The sequence below is a fragment of the Salvelinus fontinalis genome, chromosome 5, assembly GCF_029448725.1.
Source record: "Salvelinus fontinalis isolate EN_2023a chromosome 5, ASM2944872v1, whole genome shotgun sequence".
Taxonomy (NCBI): Eukaryota; Metazoa; Chordata; class Actinopteri; order Salmoniformes; family Salmonidae; genus Salvelinus; species Salvelinus fontinalis.
In genome coordinates, this window is record NC_074669.1 from 49,640,695 (window position 1) to 49,659,671 (window position 18,977).

Genomic DNA, 18,977 nt, shown 5'->3' on the forward strand with positions numbered 1-18,977 from the left:
GTGCATCTGGTGTTTTTGGTCACCTTTGATTTGTTATGTTTGCTAAGTCTAGATTTAAAAAAATGAGCACTGAGTAAAGGTGAAATGGTGTCACTATGACATGTATAAGCCTACTGCATAACAGTTTAGTTTCATTGTTATTATATTACATTTATGGCCGGTTTCCCAGATACATTTAAAGCCTATTCCAGGACTAAATGCACTTTCAATGGGGATTCTCCACTAAGCACGGTTTCTAGTCCAAGACTGGGCTTAATCAGTGTATGGGAAACCGTCCCTTAGTGCCATGCTATGACACACCTGACATAGCACGGCTGGAAAGCAACCTCCCTATGTCAGTACAGTCATCATCATGCAAACTGCTACTACATCTGTCAAGACAATTGAAATTATCATGACAGATGTAGTAGCAGTTGGCATTATGATGACTGTATTGTAATAGCAGTTGGCATTATGATGACTGTATTGTAGTAGCAGTTGGCATTATGATGACTGCATTGTAGTAGCAGTTGGCATTATGATGACTGTATTGTAGTAGCAGTTGGCATTGTGATGACTGTATTGTAGTAGCAGTTGGCATTGATGACTGTATTGTAGTAGCAGTTGGCATTATGATGACTGTATTGTAGTAGCAGTTGGCATTATGATGACTGTATTGTAGTAGCAGTTGGCATTATGATGACTGCATTGTAGTAGCAGTTGTCATTATGATGACTGTATTGTAGTAGCAGTTGGCATTATGATGACTGCATTGTAGTAGCAGTTGGCATTATGATGACTGCATTGTAGTAGCAGTTGGCATTATGATGACTGCATTGTAGTAGCAGTTGGCATTATGATGACTGTATTGTAGTAGCAGTTTGCATTATGATGACTGTATTGTAGTAGCAGTTGGCATTATGATGACTGTATTGTAGTAGCAGTTGGCATTATGATGACTGTATTGTAGTTGCAGTTTGCATTATGATGACTGTATTGTAGTAGCAGTTTTCATTAGGATGACTGTATTGTAGTAGCAGTTGGAATTATGATGACTGTATTGTAGTAGCAGTTTGTAACGAACGTTGTTTGAAGGATTGGACCAAGGTGCAGTGTGGAAGGCGTTCATCATTTTTATTAATGTGAACCAGCAACAAAACGAAACGTACAGCTTTGTAGGGCTAACAAGCAACAATACAAAATCAAGATCCCACAAACAGGTGGGAAAAGGCTGCCTAAATATGATCCCTAATCAGAGACAACGAAAAACAGCTGCCTCTGATTGGGAACCATACCAGGCCAACATAGAACTATACAAACTAGAGTACCCGCCCTAGTCACACCCTGACCTAACCAAAATAGAGAATAAAAAGGCTCTCTAAGGTCAGGGCATGATACAGTTTGCGTTATGATGACTGTATTGTAATAGCAGTTGGTGTTATGATGACTGTATTGTAGTAGCAGTTTGCATTATGATAGCTGTAGTGACTTAGCACACTGCCCACCAATGAGAAGTCTTATAACACCATGTCCCTGTCATAGTGACAATGTCAAATAGAATTTAACCACACAAAAAACATAAATCAGTGAGGTTTTTGATTACTTTTGTACCAAGTATACTGTAGATCCCTGTGTATACTTGTTGCAAATCACAGCTTCAACACGTGTGCCCAATTTCTAAGGGTAACGGAATTAAGAAATCCGCAACAGGTAGACTTTTCATCAACTAAGGCCTGTATCAATGTCAACCAGTTCTGTCACAGGACAATTCAAGTTTATGCTCCGCTTTGCATAATTGGTCCAAATCTCTAGTTGAGTAAAATTATTATATGCTCAACCTCAAACTAGTTGAGCCGCCACCTCAGCAAGAGACATTTAGCTCGAGAAAAGAGGGAGAAGAGAGTGGAAGTATTTCATTGGGTCCTTGTATGGAAGGACTGTGGACTAATTCATGTGTTTATTAATTAATCCCCTTGACTGTAGGTTTTCATTTATTCATCAACCTCTGTCTAGGCTATGAGATTTCGATAATTGTCTGTCACTGCGGAAAAAATGTATTAGCCATATGATTTCAAATACGGCAGATATGAAGATTTGAGCCAGTTTGCTACAGCTGGAAAATAATCTTGGAGCAACAGGACATGGTAATTATTATGTGGATTATAATTCATGGACATTTTTGTAAGTGTTGATACATTTTTCATTAGGGAAAATCAAGTCTGAAATTTTAGCACCTTATACTGTAGCAGCAGTTAATTTGATCAAAGATGGTTACAGTATAAGCAGACATCTTACTATCACATCAATAATTCAGCATTAATGGCTTTCAAACTGATGGCTGGTCAGTGCCGTTAGATATGGGATCAGTAGCGTTGCATGGCATTCATCTTAAAGTAGCAAATAAGTGTAAATGTTCACCATCGCATAGCAGCTCCTTTGCAGCAAAGGCTGTGGCACTTTAATAATACATATAAGGCTGGTTTCCCGGACACAGATTAAGTCCTGGACTATTAAACTCTCTCAAGTCCTGGACTAGGCTTAATCTGTGTCTGGGAAACCGGTCCATACAGTATAACAACCTATTACCTACCTTCCTATCAGTTGGGATCTCTTTTCTTCACACACACACACACACACACACACACACACACACACACACACACACACACACACACACACACACACACACACACACACACACACACACACACACACACACACACACACACACACACTCTCTCTCTCTCTCTCTCTAATTGGATGTAAGATGTATGGTGTAGCCTACCTTTTGCCTGTGAATTTAAAATTGGGGGTCCAGCCTTCAAGGTGGGTTACATTTAGGGACCAAACAGAGGTCCAGTGACAGCCCATTGTTATTGAGAAGAATAAAAAAAACAGGAGATACATTAGGGGAGATAGGGTTAATCTTCGAGTCAAAGGTGAGGGATCTAATGGGAATTTCCAGGTGAACAAAAAGGAGAGCTGTCAAATCAATCAGAATCATCTCGGTTTAATTACAAGTTGCAACAGGGAGACACCCCCAGCACAGAAGCAGAGAACATGTCTAACTTGACCTTAGCAGAGAAAGCCCTTATATCCTAATTACACAGCACCAAATGTTCTGCAAACAACAGCCTGGGAGGCTTGTAGGAAGTCAAAACAGCTGCTACAGAAACACACAGTGTTTCACAGAATACAACAACAATCGGTATCCTTGGTCCTTGGAACTCCAGTCTGGCGTCAATCACTATCAACAGATACAGTTTAATCCATAACATACAGCATGGAGTCCATCAACCTACGTGTATTATAGAAAGGGAAAACATATAAATAAATATTAATGTTAAATATTCCCCATTACAAGGGGTCAGGGTCAGAATTTAACTATTAATAGTTATATAAATGTTGTACTCCCAACCTTAAATGCTACCAAGCATCTATCACCTTTCGTTATTATTCAATACCATTTTACTCACCATCATCTTTCTCTTCAGGTCCTCTCTCTTTCTATCTATATCCGATGCACTCCCTTCATTTTCGTGGCCTCCACCAAAATAGTCACCTTCAAAGACATCAGTAGCTAGCCTATAATATGTTTGCCCTACAGGTGGTGATTTTCTACTTCTTCAAGAAATGCTGACTAATACTATTGCAGAGGCCTATTTGCGAACTACATATACGTAGTTTGCAAAACGAAAGCGTATAGCTAACAAACATGGTGTTAAAATGTTGACATTCATAATAAGACATCAATAACCGCAACAAGACGCGTTGCACCAAATTGTAACAACATTTGACACCGGCTGTGTCGCGCGCCTCAGCGCAAGATATGGGTGGACACACCGCGTTCACCTGAGCCAATCACGTTTGAGATTGTGCACGCGATCGCTTTGCTGCCTGGCGGCTAGCTGCTGCTGCTGTCGCCTCTGCCGCCCTTCAATCGATTCTCGTCCCTCAAAGCAGCCGCAACGAACAGAGGACACCGACGCTGCTCTAACAACCAAATAATAACAATATACACCTTTTCTTTCTCTGAAAAGTACACCTACTAACTAAAACGTTATCCGTGCGGATTACCTAGTATGTATTTGACCATCCTATCTCTCTCGGTAAGTGATTCATCAGTCTATTATTTGCTTATTTAGAAGCTGCAATTAAGTGTAGTAGCTAACTCATTGCAACTGTGAAGATGTGTGAAATGACATCATGCAATTCAGTGCTTCTAAACAGTTATTCTTATATGAAGTTGATTTGCTCTTTGTATGGATGTCTGTGCATAAGGTTGTTTTAGCCTTCATGTATTTGCCAGCCTCAATTCCTTCGTTTTTAGGGTTGTTTTACAAAATGTTGTAGCCTACTATGGGAATGGTACACTATAGGACATTACATCCAACAATGATTCCTAATTCTATTGATAGGACAATGTCACAGGAGAGAGATATTGTAGCTTAGTATCTTTGATAACAACACACATGTCATGTCATGTGTGAGCATACCATATTGTATGTTAATCTATTCTGGCTTTACAGATATGTTATGTATTTGTAGTCAGAAAATGTACAAGTGGTCACAGTTTTGGCAAATATCTATCTGTTAAAATAATCAATATGCTTGTATTTGGCTTTAACATTTTAACATGACAGAATTCATTCACACGTCCTTAATTGAATACAATTAACAGTGAGTATTAAATGTTTTATTTAACTAGGCAAGTCAGTTAAGAACAAACTCTTATTTACAATGATAGTCTAGGAACAGTGGGTTAATTGCCTTGTTCTGGGACAGAACGGCAGATTTTTACCATCAGCTCAGGGATTCGATCTAGCAACCTTTTGGTTACTGGCTCAACGCTCTAACCGCTAGGCTACCTGCCGCCCCAATTCTAATTGATTCAGCTTTGCCACCAATTGATAATGTAAGTTTGCCAATTGCCATCAATTGATTTTGTTGGCTTGCTTTGAATTTATTGCAAACTGTGTAAAGTCTACTAAACGGCATTAGCCCATCTAAGTTTGATGATATTGTTTTGTGTGAAAATAGTGTTACCATAAAAAAAAAACTATTTCTTCCACCAAAACACCTGCCCCATCTCTCTGAAAACGCATTCATTCATTGCTGTGTACATGTACAGTATGTTTGCATTTGGCAACAGTGTTGAATGTTGCAGTTCACCAATCGCCTCAAAACAAGAGTGAAAATGACAACTTCTTCAAAAGCAATTCAAATGTTATTGTGCATGTTCTCAAGTCAATTAGTAGCTCTGTGACCCCTCAACCTGCGAGGCTACATGTAAGGCTTTGCAACTCTGCCTGCGTTGGTCTAATCCCAAAACCCTCGCTCTTCCTTGGCCTTTGTATGCCATTTCTCATGCTGAGATGAATTAGAGGCAATCCATTCAAGTGAGGGGAACAATGCCCAAGAAAAAAAAAGTTGCTCCCCTCCCCGGGTCTGGTCAAGGGGGTGGGTTGGTATCACCCCCCCCCCCCCCGTTACCGTGGATACCGGGACCAACGGGGAAAACTACATTTTGTGACGCCATCGGCCATCTTATGGGGCCATGGAGGAGGCTTGATTGATTTGTGTGGGAGCGGTATAATAAAAAAGGGTGGGAAGCTGGGGTCTACTTTAAGTTCTACAATTCTGTTTTCTTAAATCGTGTCTATAAAAGTGTTACAGCTTAGATTGTTGTAAAAGGTTGGGTTTCCCCTTGCTTATTGCACACACAAAAAAAAACTTCATCGGATTTGAATTGGAATGTGAGTCTGATTCTGATGTTATTCTGAAAGGAAGTCACTGAAACATTTTCACTTAGCTTTTCGTCTCCCTTTATTTTAACGGTGGAAATTGCGTTTAACTGCTGCTGTGCTGCACTGTCATGGAAATAGAAAAGGTTAGAGCGCTGTAAAGTTCAGGAGTGGAAAATGCGATGTCTTCAGCTACAACAATGACGGATTAGAAGCCACAATATGCATCGGAAAGAGAACAACGAGACTTTAAAAAGTCTATATAACTCGCTATGATAATATACTTCCAACACAAACCTTATCAGGTTTGAGGTTTTAATAAAGTACATCTTCAGGATTCATATTACATATTTAGTTTGAGAGTTAGATGAACGTTAATATGTTTTAACTGTTTAGGATTGGAAAACAACTTTATTATTAATGGGGTGCGTAGTATCATTAAGCACTTTTGTAATTTAAACCACACATATGGGTCACCTATAATCAGTCTTTCTCAGGGTACAAGGGTCTGGGGTATTTGTCTTGCTCTGAGCTAATGCCCAGGGCACCTTGTTTTTCCCCTCTCGAAGTAAACATCAGGTGTTTTCAGTTCCTCCCTGTTTCCCCCTCCTATTATCTCTATGGTAACATCAACAGCATCCCTTCCTCATCTGCACAAGGCCTAGGCCAATCACCGCATTCTGTGTCAGGGTTAAATATGTTGATCAAACTGAAGAAACCATTTTGAAATGTCATTTCATTTGAAATGTTATTTTGAATAAAGACAGATACAACGACACCGTTGACACATTGAATACACAACAGTCACACACTTTAACCCACACTAATTTCCAGTGCTTGTCCCTAGATGAGCGTTAAAGTATATTTAAAAGTAAAATCTGGTTGTACGGTACCATAAAAGGTGTTATTCTAGCCAAAATTTTAAATAGCAATATTAGAGGCTCAGTTAGTAGAACTCAGTGTTCCATCGTCTCCGGGCTAGACATTCACCACCTGTTAACAATGGAACAAAGGGGACGGATTCATACCTTTGTTTTGATGCCTATCTCAATTCACTGTGTTTCCCTGTTCTGTGTGTTCCCTTCTCTCATTCCTCTCTGTCAATGGATCTGATTTGTCTTTCCCAATGAATATCCCCGCTTTTCTTAACTCTCGATAGGCTTGGTGATTTAGAGCCAGTTTCTTTGTGATATGATGTTTTTCAATTGTGCTCTCAGAATGGCTTTCAACACGCAGTAATTAGCCTCCACCTCTCTCTAGGGGCTCTCATTCTATACTGAACGAAAATATAAACGCAACATGTAAAGTGTTGGTCCCATGTTTCACAAGCTGAAATATAAGATCCCAGAATACCTAATTTCTACCAACATGCTGATGCTACTCTGTTTATTGTCTATCCTGATTGCCTAGTCACTTTTACCCCTACCTACATGTAGAGTACCTCAACTACTAACTACAACTAAAAATGTATTTGATTTATTGTAGTATACTGTAGAGGTAGGCAGGAATGAGGTCTGAACGGATAGTTCAGAGCTTCTGCTCTTTTCTATAACCTGTAGGGTTTATACTTGGCATGTAGGTTTTGTCACGTTCCTGACCTGTTTTCCTTTTTCTTGTATTTATTTAGTTGGTCAGGGTGTGAGTTGGGTGGGTTTGTCTATGTTTGATTTTCTATGTTGGGATGTTTGTGTTCGGCCGGGTATGATTCTCAATCAGAGACAGCTGTCAATCGTTGTCCCTGATTGAGAATCATACTTAGGCAGCCTGGGTTTCACGTGTGTTTTGTGGGTGTTTGTGTCTTCTGCGTAGTCGTTGTGCCTCACGGGACTGTTTGTCGGTTTTATTTTCTATTTGTTATCTTGCTTATTACAGTGTTCAGTTGGATGTTAATAAATTATGGACACTAACCACTCCGCGTATTGGTCCGATCCTTCTCGCCTCTCCTCGTCCGAGGAGGAGGAATTAGAAAGCCGTAACAGGTTTTCAGTTATGGGTGGCACAAATTGTGGATGTGGAGGATGTGAAGGTGTATATGCTAATTAAATGCTGTAGTGTTAAAAAAGGGTCTTGTTTTTGTGGACATTACTGTAGTATTTATGATAGTGTCATTTTTGCAGATAATACTGTAGTATTTACTATAGTATACTACAGCATTCTATAGTAAGTACTACATATGATCAAGGGATAGTACAGCGTATAGTATAGTATACTACAGTTACTATAGAATTCTATGTGGGACTTGCGAGCTGTGTAGTAGTTACATTAGACTAGGTCTTATGACTACTGTGCCTTCAGAAAGTATTCATACTCCTTGACTTATTACACATTTTGTTGTATTACAGCCTGAATTCAACATTGATTAAATATTTGTTTTTCTCTCACCCATTTACACACAATACCACATAATGACAAAGTGAAAACATGGTTTTAGATATTTTGCAAATTGATTGAAAATGAAATACGGAAATATCTCATTTACAAAAGTATTCACACCCCTGGGTCAATAATTTGTAGACCCACCGTTGGCAGCGATTACAGCTGTGAGTCTTTCTTGGTAAGTCTCTAAGAGCTTTCCACACCTAGATTGTGAAACCCCCGTTATTCTTTTCAAAATTCTTCAACCTCTGTCAAATTGGTTTTTGATCATTGCTAGGCAACCATTTTCAGGTCTTTCCATAGATTTTCAAGTAGATATTAGTCAAAACGGTAACTCGGCCACTCAGGAACATTCACCGTCTTCTTGGTAAACAACTCCAATGTAGATTTGGTCTTGTGTTTTAGGTTATTGTCTTGCTGAAAGTTGAATTCATCTCCCAGTGTCTGGTGGAAAGCAGACTAAACCAAGTTTTCCTCTAGGTTTTTGCTTGTGGTTAGCTCCATTCCAATTATTTTTTATCCTGAAGAACTCACCAGTCCTTAACGATTACAAGCATACCCATAACATGATGCAGCCACCACTATCCTTGAAAATATGGACAGTGGCACTCAGTGATGTGTTGTATTAGACTTTCCCCAAACATAACACTTTGTAGTCAGGACAAAAAGTGAATTGCTTTGCAATTTTTTTTGCAGTATTACTTTAGTGCCTTGTTGGAAACAGGATTCATGTTTTGGAATAATTATTCTGTACAGGCTTTCTTCTTTTCAATCTGTCATTTAGGTTAGTGTTGTAGAGTAACTAAAATGTTATTGATCCATCCTCAGTTTTCTCCTATCACAGCCATTAAACTCTATAACTGTTTAAAAGTCACCATTGGCCTCATGGTGAAATCCCTGAGTGATTTCCTTCCTCTCTGGCAACTGAGTTAGGAAGGACGCCTGCATCTTTGTAGTGACTAGGTGTATTGATACACCATCCAAAGTGTAATAAAGAACTTTACCACACACAAAGAAATATTCAATATCTGCTTTTCTTTTTACACATTGACCAATAGGTCCCCTTCTTTAGAGGCATTGGAAAACCTCCCTGGTCTTTGTGGTTGAATCTATGTTTGAAATTCCCTGCTTGACTGAGGGACCTTAAAGATAATTATATGTGTGGGGTACAGAGATGAGGTAGTTATTAAAAAAAACATGTTAAACACTATTATTGCACACAGAGTAAGGCCATGCAACTTATTATATGACTTGTTAAGCAAATATTTACGCCTGAAATGATTTAGGCTTGTCTTAACAAATACTTGTTGACTCAAGACATTTCAGCTTTTCAATTTGAATTAGTTTGTTAAAAAAAATCGATATTTATGATGTGTCTTTGACATTATGGGCTATTGTGTGTAGGCCAGTGACAAAAAATCTAAATTGAATACATTTGAAATTCAGGCTGTAACACAACAAAAAGTGGAAAAATGTAGAGGGGTGTGAATACTTTCTGAATGTACTGAATGTCCCAAATGGCACCCTATTCCCTATATAGGTCCCTATAAAATTCCCTATAGCCCCTTTTGGCCCTGATTAAACGTAAGGAATAGGATGCCATTTGGGATGCAGTTTATACGTTTTAGCTTCTATATAAATGTCTGCTGTATATTAGGCCTTTTGAACGCAAAATGACAGAGCAAAACTTCCAGACTTGAATCTCTCCATTCTGAAACCCTTTGTCTCAGACTCCCAGGCTGTGATTAATGGATTGATCCTAAGCTCTGGGATTTGTTATGTGCTGCCGTGTTGGAAGTCTATAGCACGAAAAGCCTGGAAGAAAAATGAGACTGCAGGTGTTTGTGCTGCTATTGGGGCTATGGACTAGAGTACATTGGTACAGTACTGCAGGTTCCATAGAGAGATATGTGATTCAACTATTCGCACTGAGATCTGAAGTCCTATTTCATTGGCAATGCCTTGTGTCTTTCTATCTACATTTCCATGACAGCATTTATGTATGCTGTCCATGTGTATGATTTGTGAACGAGTTAGGCAATCAATCCTTCCTCGTGTACAATTACAGTATGTTCTAGGGACCCTCAATAAATTATCCTATTTTATTAATAACTTATTCATACTGTCAGGTTGTCCACTCTATAGGAAAGTACATGAATGACCAAGTTGCATAAAGGAGAACTCAGATTCTGTCTGCCTCAGGATCATTTGCAAGATACAGTATGTCTTTGAGCTCCATAGTTAATAGATTTTCTGGGTTTTATATATGTTTTGATAGACTTAACATGATGAGAAGACACTAATGACACTTTCATGAAGTGGATTTGAAAGTGACACTCTTACTGATTGTGAGATCAGAGAGATGCTTTCATGTACCTCACTAGATATTGTATTATATGCACTATAGCAGTAGTACTCGAGACTGGACTCAGTCACAAATCCGGTCTTGAGACTGCTTTTTTATATTTTCGTTCTTGGACTTGGATAACGTTGTACTCGGCCTTCACTCGGTCTCGGAGCAAAAACACAAATTACTTGATATTACTGTTGAGCCCCAGACCAGCCTTTATTGCTACATTTTCATATCAACATTTTCAATAGTGACTATAGTACACAAAGTACAGTATAGCAACGTGTTCAAAGTGGATGCTGAAGATTTTGGACAAGACAGGTGACAAGATGCTGCCTAAAGTTACATATCCGACAACAGAGAAAGACTTCTACTTTGTAGTTCGAAGAGTTTCATACGTAATCCTTTTTCATCTGAATTGTAGTCTAAGACAACGCCCCAAATAGACAGAGGATTGGTTTTACAACGTGGACTACCTAACCCAGAAACCCACTTTCTGTGCCTTATGGGTTTAATCATCTGTCCAGCCACTCCTGGGAATGGATAGCCAACTGTAGGCCTCCCTTTTAACGTGTTTGAAGAGATCAGTTTGATCTTGATCACATAATGAGTAATTCCTTGGGATGCAATGTGATTTGTAGATCCCGTGATTCTGGGCACTGCATGCGCAGTCGGGCTGCAAATAAATCTCAAACACACACTTTGTTTCCCTAGATGTACCTTCTCTAATGACTCAGAGGATCAATGGTGAAAACCAGACAGAAAATATGGGGTAGTGATTAGCTCCCACACACTCACTGGCTGGTTTCCACTGAAGTCCAATGGTCTGTGTCTGGCATTAGAGGTGTTTTTGCACTACATCATATAAGCAACAGATGGATGAGAAGAAGTTAGCAAAATTGTTAGCAAAATGTAGAAAAGCTATAGTAGAAATGGAGGCCCTTTATGTTTTGGAGGGTTTGTTGTTGTAGTGATGCCATTATGTGTGTGTCTGTGTGAGTATGTGTGTGTGCCTCTGTTTAAACAAGAAAGTGAAAGGATAGAAGCTGGTTTGGGCAGATTTGTGGAATTGTTTATTTCTGTAAGAAATAAGCATGCCCCAAAAAATATAATTAAAATGTTCATTGTGGAGGGGGTCAAGGGGTAGAACCTATTGGCCAGTCTTAGTTTTTGCCATGATGCTCCTATACTGACAAAAACTGTAAGACTGGATGTTGTACAGATAAATGAGGGCTATCAGTCATGAATTCTGAAGGCATGTCAAAGTTGGAGAGACATTTGCATGGTTGAAACATGAAATTGAATGGCCTTCTCTTACTTATCTCTCCTTACAGTTGAAGTCGGAAGTTTACATACACTTAGGTTGGAGTCATTAAAACTCGTTTTTCAACCACTCCACAAATTTCTTGTGAACAAACAAAAGTTTTGGGAAGTCGGTTAGGATATCTACTTTGTGTTTGACGCAAGTAATTTTTCCAACAATTGTTTACATACAGATTATTTCACTTATAATTCACTGTATCACAATTCCAGTGGGTCAGAAGTTTACATACACTAAGTTGACTGCGCCTTTAAACAGCTTGGAAAATTCCAAAAATTGTGTCATGGCTTTAGCAGCATCTGATAGGCTAATTGACCTCGTTTGAGTCAATTGGAGGTGTACGTGTGGATGTATTTCAAGGCCTATCTTCAAACTCAGTGCCTCTTTGCTTGACATCATGGGAAAATAATGAACATCGTTATGTTTGGAGGAAAAAGGGGGAGGCTTGCAAGCCAAAGAACACCATCCCAACCGTGAAGCACGGGGGTGACAGCAGCATGTTGTGGGGGTGCTTTGCTGCAGGAGGGACTGGTGCACTTCACAAACTAGATAGCATCATGAGCGAGGGAAATTATGTGGATATATTGAAGCAACATCTCAAGACATCAGTCAGGAAGTAAAAGCTTGGTCGCAAATGGGCTTTCCAAATAGACAATGACCCCAAGCATACTTCCAAAGTTGTGGCAAAAGGGCTCAAGGACAACAAAGTCAAGGTATTGGAGTGTCCATCACAAAGCCCTGACCTCAATCCTATAGAACATTTGTGGGCAGAACTGAAAAAGTGTGTGCGAGCAAGGAGGCCTACAAACCTGACTCAGTTACACCAGCTCTGTCAGGAGGAATGGGCCAAAATTCACCCAACTTATTGTGGGAAGCTTGTGGATGGCTCCCCAATGCGTTTGACACAAGTGAAAACATTTAAAGGCAATGCTACCAAATACTAGTTGAGTAAATGTCAACTTCTAACCCACTGGGAATGTGATGAAAGAAATAAAAGCTGAAATAAATAATTCTCTCAACTATTATTCTGACATTTCACATTCTTAAAATAAAGTGATGATCCTAACTGACCTAAGACAGGGAATTTTTACGAGGATTAAATGTCAGGTATTGTGAAAAACTGAGTTTAAATGTATTTGGCTAAGGTGTATGTAAACTTCCAACTTCAACTGTATATGTCTTACTAATGTTTACAGTAAGATTGTGTAGGTTTACTTTTTATTGATGAATCTGTCTGTATGTTTGACTTCCATCACACCACAACTCATTTGAATATTTCCACAGTGTGACAAATATGCGGCCATCCGTGTCATCCATACCCCTAATGTCCTTTACTCAATTGCAAAACAACTGGAGGAGGAATAAATAATTGGAGCCGCAGAGAAAATTGAATAGAGATATGAATTAAGTGTACAGTGGCAAGAAAAAGTATTGTGAACCTTTAGGAATTATCTGGATTTCTCCATAAATTGGTCATACAATTAGATCTGATCTTCATCTAAGTCACAACAACAGACAAACACAGTCTGCTTAAACTAGTAACACACACACTATTGTGTTTTTCTTGTCTATATTGAATACATTTAAACATTTACAGTGTAGGTTGGAAAAAGTATGTGAACCTCTAATGACTTCTCCAAAAGCTAATTGGAGTCAGGAGTCAGCTAACCTGGAGTACAATCATTGAGACGAGATTGGAGATGTTGGTTAGAGCTGCCCTGCCCTATAAAAAACACTCACAAAATTTGAGTTTGCTATTCACAAGAAGCATTTCCTGATGTGAACCATGCCCTCGAACAAAAGAGATCTCAGAAGACCCAAGATTAAGAATTGTTGACTTGCATAAATGCTCATTGAGGTTAAGAAGAATCTTACAGTGTCAGCTAAAGACTTAAAGACATCTCTGGAACATGCTAACATCTCTGTTGACGAGTCTACGATACGTGAAACACTAAACAAGAATGGTGTTTATGGGAGGACACGACGGAAGAAGCCACTGCTGTCCAAAAAAAACATTGCTGCACGTCTGAAGTTTGCAAAAGTGCACATTGAAGCTCAACAGAAGTTGAATGATGCAACAGGACAACGACCCAAAACACAGAAGTAAATCAACAACACAATGGCTTCAACAGAAGAAAATATGCCTTCTGGAGTGGCCCAGTCAGAGTCCTGACCTTAATCCGATTGAGATGCTGTGGCATGACCTCAAGAGAGCGGTTCACACCAGACATCCCAAGAATATTGCTGAACTGAAAGTGTTTTGTAAAGGGGAATGGTCCAAAATTCCTCCTGGCCGTTGTGCAGTTCTGATCCGTAACTACAGAACACGTTTGGTTGAGGTTATTACTGCCAAAGTACGGTTAACCAGTTATTAGAACCAAGGGTTCACATACTTTTCCCACCCTGCACTGTGAATGTTTACACGGTGTGTTCAATAAAGACATGAAAACGTATAATTGTTTGTGTGTTATTAGTTTAAGCAGACTGTGTTTGTCTATTGTTGTGACCTAGATGAAGATCAGATCAAATTTTATGATCAATTTAGGCAGAATTCCAGGTAATTCCAAAGGGTTCACATACTTTTTCTTGCCACTGTAATTACTGTCACCTTCACCCGGCCCCTCTCGCACCGGGAACGAGTTTATGATGCGGAGAAAATGAATAGAAGTGTATTAATAGCAACGTTTTGAGAGAAAAATGTAGTCTGTAGGCCACTGTTGAGTCAGAGCAGGGAGGCAGATCGGGACAGTTTGGAGGAAGAATGATGATCATTTTGGTGATCCCAGATAGACTCTAAAAACCAAGGAGATTTGAAAATAACTATATTTTCATGCTTTTGATTGCCATTTGTTATGACTGCTCTCCAAACCATAAAGTGTATCCATTGCACATCTAAAATTGTTATGTAGCTTAATTGATTACAACATAATATTTAGTCTGGATAAATGTTTTGTCTGAATATTGTGAGGTGAACCTCTATATTATTCACAAATAATGTATTTGATTAGTGTAACTACTTCACTCATTGCAAAGTTCACCGTGGCCTTATCATCCGTGTCCATTATTTCAGTGTCCATAATTACTAGTAGACCAACAACAAACTGATAATTTGCTGAAAGCTCATTAACAGCCGGGAGATTTGTAATGAGCTATTGAGTTCTGTTACACCCTTACACCCAGTATAATGACCTGTCCCATACACAACTTTGGTTGTTTGTTTGTATCCTTGATCCTGCAGAATATGCTTAACCAGCCAGCCTTGTCTCATACGTAACATAATAACCGTAAATCCGGGATACTCAAATTAGTAGCATATGTTACCTTTGGTATTGTTACATAAGGTTAGAAGGTTACTTTAGGCAAAAATAGAAGTAGGGTGACTGGTCGGGCGTATGACACAAACGTCTAGCAACCCAAATGTTGCGTGTTCGAATCTCATCATGGACAACTTTAGCGTTTTTGCTAATTAGCAACTTAGCAACTATTACTATGTTTTAGCTACTTTGCAATTACTTAGCATGTTAGCTAATCCTTCCCCTAACGTTAACCCTTTAACCTAACTCCTAGCCCTAACCTTAACCTTAACCCTAACCTTAACCGCTAACCATAGCCCCTAGCCTAGCTAACGTTAGCCACCGAGCTAACGTTAGAGTTAGCTTCCTAGACAAATTGTAATTTGTAACATATCATATGTTTTGCAAATTTCGTAACATGTACGAATTTCAATTCGTAACATATCATACGAAATGGATGATAGACATCCACAAATTGATACATACCATATGAAACGTAACATATCATTCTAATTGGAATGTCCCAGATTTACATTTACTATATTATGTCTACCCCTGAGTCCACCTTGAACCAGCAGCAGAACCAGCAGCATTATCGTCTGATAATGTACTGGTTGCATTTGATTATTTGGGATGCTATGAAATAGAGGTCAAGCAGTAGTTCTCCCTTATCTTAAAATTTAGACGCTAGTATCCTCCATTGGATATATTTTATTGGCCCCAAGTTATCACAGCCATTCCAATAGCGAGGGACATAATCGTGCCATAAAACAATGTGGTGTTTGAACACCTCAGTCAAGAGATGAGATAGGGGGAAGGAGGGAAAGCGGGAGGGAAAGTATGTGTGTGTTTAGGGAGAGGGCTTTCACTTTATCAGTTTCTCATTTGACAGATGGTAGGGACAAGAGTCTAAATGGTGAGTTATTTGTCTCTAGGGATGATGTTCTAAGCTGGGAGCATTTAACCCAGGGAAAGGATTTGGTTAGATGTGTACAGTTCTTTCATGTTTTAATATTAGTAGAAAGTCTAAAGACAATAGGGAATCAACTTCCCCTCCTTCAAGGTCCATTAACATGTCAAGTTTGCATGTTTGATTCCCAGTGCATCTAGGCGTATCTGTGTGTAGCATGATCCAACTGGATTTCTATAATGATTTATTTGTTTTAATTCATTTGATTCATAATAGAAGATTTATGATAGAAGATGCCCTATGAAATGCGCAGTGACTTCTTATGAAGTATCTTGGTAGAAATGGCTCAAACTTTCAAAAGGAAGAGCTCTTTTGAGAAGCATGAATTCATAATATATTTGCATAGGAGCAAGTACATGTTGCTTTCGCTGTGTTGAATATTGCATCGACTTAGAAGCTTATGTAAGCTGTCTGTCTGGTTGTATCCCAAATGGCACCATATTCCCTGAATAGTGCACTACTTTTGACCAGGGTCTATAGTTCTCTGGTCAAAAGCTCTGGTCGAAAGTAGTGCACTATAGGGAAGAGGGTGCCAGGGAACCTAGAGGTCAGTACCTGTTTAGGACTGCAACTTGGATTTTTTTGTCGTTCATTCTGGAAGATAGATTAATTTTCATAAGGGACATGTGCATTTTCAGTTACTAGAGCTACTTACACTGGCCTATAATGTTCAATCAGAAAATACAGGCTCCATCCGAGCACTAATCTCAGTCTTAATCTCAATCTTTCAAAGTATTTGATTAATCCCTTTTCTTTCCTGAATCCGATCAGGATTTGTCTAATAAAAGCCCCCGTTGTTCACACCGTTGCCTAACATCCCCTCCAGACAGTGAATGGCAGATTTATTCATCTGTTGTTTGTGCTAGTTGTTGTCAAAATTCATAACAGTAGATGGATGAGGTTTTGGTCTACACTCAAAACATTTCAATCCTCGACTCGTCCGGTACAGTGACACATTTTGCTCTGAATAACACATATTGCACGACAGGAGTTGCGGTGGATTCAGTGACGTATGAAAGTGGATAGACCAGAGTAGACAAGACCACGAGCAGAGAAGACTGAAAGCAGTATTGTGATCACCCTAGGGTACATTATTGCTGCAATCTGTCATCTCCTGCCCTATCTGAATGACAGTCAGTTGTACATCTGAAATGTGTGTTCCACATTTAACCCACTAAATCAGAGAGGTGTGGGGGGCTGCTATAATTGACATCCACATCTTCGGCGCCTGGGGAACAGTGGGTTAACTGCCTTGCTCAGGGGCAGAACGACAGCTTTTTGTCAGCTCTGGGATTCAATCCTGCAACCTTTAGGTTACTGGCCCAACACTCTAACCACTAGGCTACCTGCCGCCCTGGGTGTCTCTGCTGCTGTTGCCAGTGACTGTTGTACAGCGTGTACTGGAAGCATCTGTCCCTGTTTGCCACACGCACCCATAAGGCGTCATTTCATATCCTTTTTATTAAAGGAGATTGTTTGGCTGAGAGGCTCTTTTGTCTGGGTATCTGGGTAACTGTGTTTATGTATGTCTGTGTAAATGCCTGCGTGTGTTTAATCTCACACAGTTGATATATCCACCTGCTCGCCCCATCGTTTGCTCTGCCTCACTCACTCACACTCCGCCCCCCCTTACTGTTTCTATGTGCGTGTGCGTGCTTGAGTGTGTCACTCACCTCCCCATCTGATGTGTCAGAGAAGGGGGAAGTGAGGAAGCCGGTATGCTGTACTAAACTGAACAAAGCCTAAGCTGGCTTGTTTTCCTAGCAAGTTTGGTTTGAAAGATAATATAAATATACAGTGTAGATACGACTAGACAGCCCAGGCAGAGGACTGTTTCAATGGCATAGTGTGCTGATTTTACTATAGTATCTCGAAAAGGAGCCTGAACAGAAAACACTGATCCCGGTATGACACATTCATTCCATGATGGTGAACAGTGAAAAGAGACAGATGTGGACAAGATTCACTGTTACAAGGTCAACAAGCAGTCCTACTGAGGTAAACACTAGTAAAATAGGGCAAAGAGATATGACGAAGACACGAAAGAAGGCCATAGGCAATTTGACTACCTTACACACGTAGACAAGTCCAGATCAAGAACCTTTTGAGGGATCTAAAACAGAGAAGTTCTAAAGCACGGGAGCCATTCCCCACTGAGCTCTCCGCAAAGCTGCTCTCCTCTAATAAGCGTTTCCGCTGCGATGATGGCGGATGCAGGATTGGCTTAATCCCAGAGAGGCGGACCCTCTCTGCCCCGACTGTGCGAGTGAAAGGCCCCGGCGCTGCGGGTGTTAACGAGCACTCAGACTGTTTGTGCGTGTGTGTGTGTGTGACTGTGTGTTTGTGCTGGGGTTAACAAGAGCTCAAACAGCCACAGGAAGTAACCTCTCTTGGGGACGCCAGATTACAACTCACCCTCTGATCTGGAGGAGGATTTGTCTCCTTAGCCACCAATATTGGAGTAGTGAATGAGAAGATGGTGGTGGGCTAGGGGGAAAGTAATATGCCACACGGTCTAGATAAAGAATGTCACCCGAGAGTTGGGGAACCACACACACACACACATCCAATATCATGTCTCTGCCACACCCCTTTCCCCCTATTGTGTAGAATTTGGCCACACTGTCCTCAGGGCTTAAAAGCCAGCTTCAACAATCCACACTACCTCTCCTTTAAAGATAAACTTTAAAGGAGCCTTTGTGCGTCCATCTTAACCCTTTCTCTCTGTGGTGGGGGGCACATCGTGCCCAGTGGTTAATGAGGCTGGGTGGGGTATCCCTGTCACTGATAAAGACTGATGGGAGTGGGAACGCTGCAGGGCTGAGAACAGGTGGACTACCACAATGAAATTCTCAACAGTCTGTCTGGGCTCACTCACTCTCAGTACAGCAGGTGGATGTATTGTAGCTAGACACTCATTCCAATTCTGTCTGTTGCCTTCAGG

General features: G+C 40.1%; 1 protein-coding gene and 1 long non-coding RNA gene across 2 annotated transcripts in view; one reads left to right on the forward strand and one right to left on the reverse strand.

Moving 5' to 3' along the window:
- Positions 1–2,973: 2,973 nt before the first annotated feature.
- Positions 2,974–3,829, reverse strand: LOC129855780 (uncharacterized). The gene is made up of 2 exons (XR_008759560.1): positions 3,456–3,829; positions 2,974–3,277 (listed from the first exon to the last, which is right to left on the reverse strand). It is a non-coding gene; the product is annotated as an uncharacterized LOC129855780 (long non-coding RNA).
- A 42-nt stretch (positions 3,830–3,871) lies between these two features.
- Positions 3,872–18,977, forward strand: part of LOC129855779 (FH2 domain-containing protein 1-like) — a 61,508-nt gene continuing 46,402 nt past the window's right edge. Inside the window, exon 1 of the mRNA XM_055923793.1 lies at positions 3,872–4,088. The gene's annotated coding sequence lies outside the window, so the exon portion shown is untranslated. The remainder of the gene's footprint in view (positions 4,089–18,977) is intronic.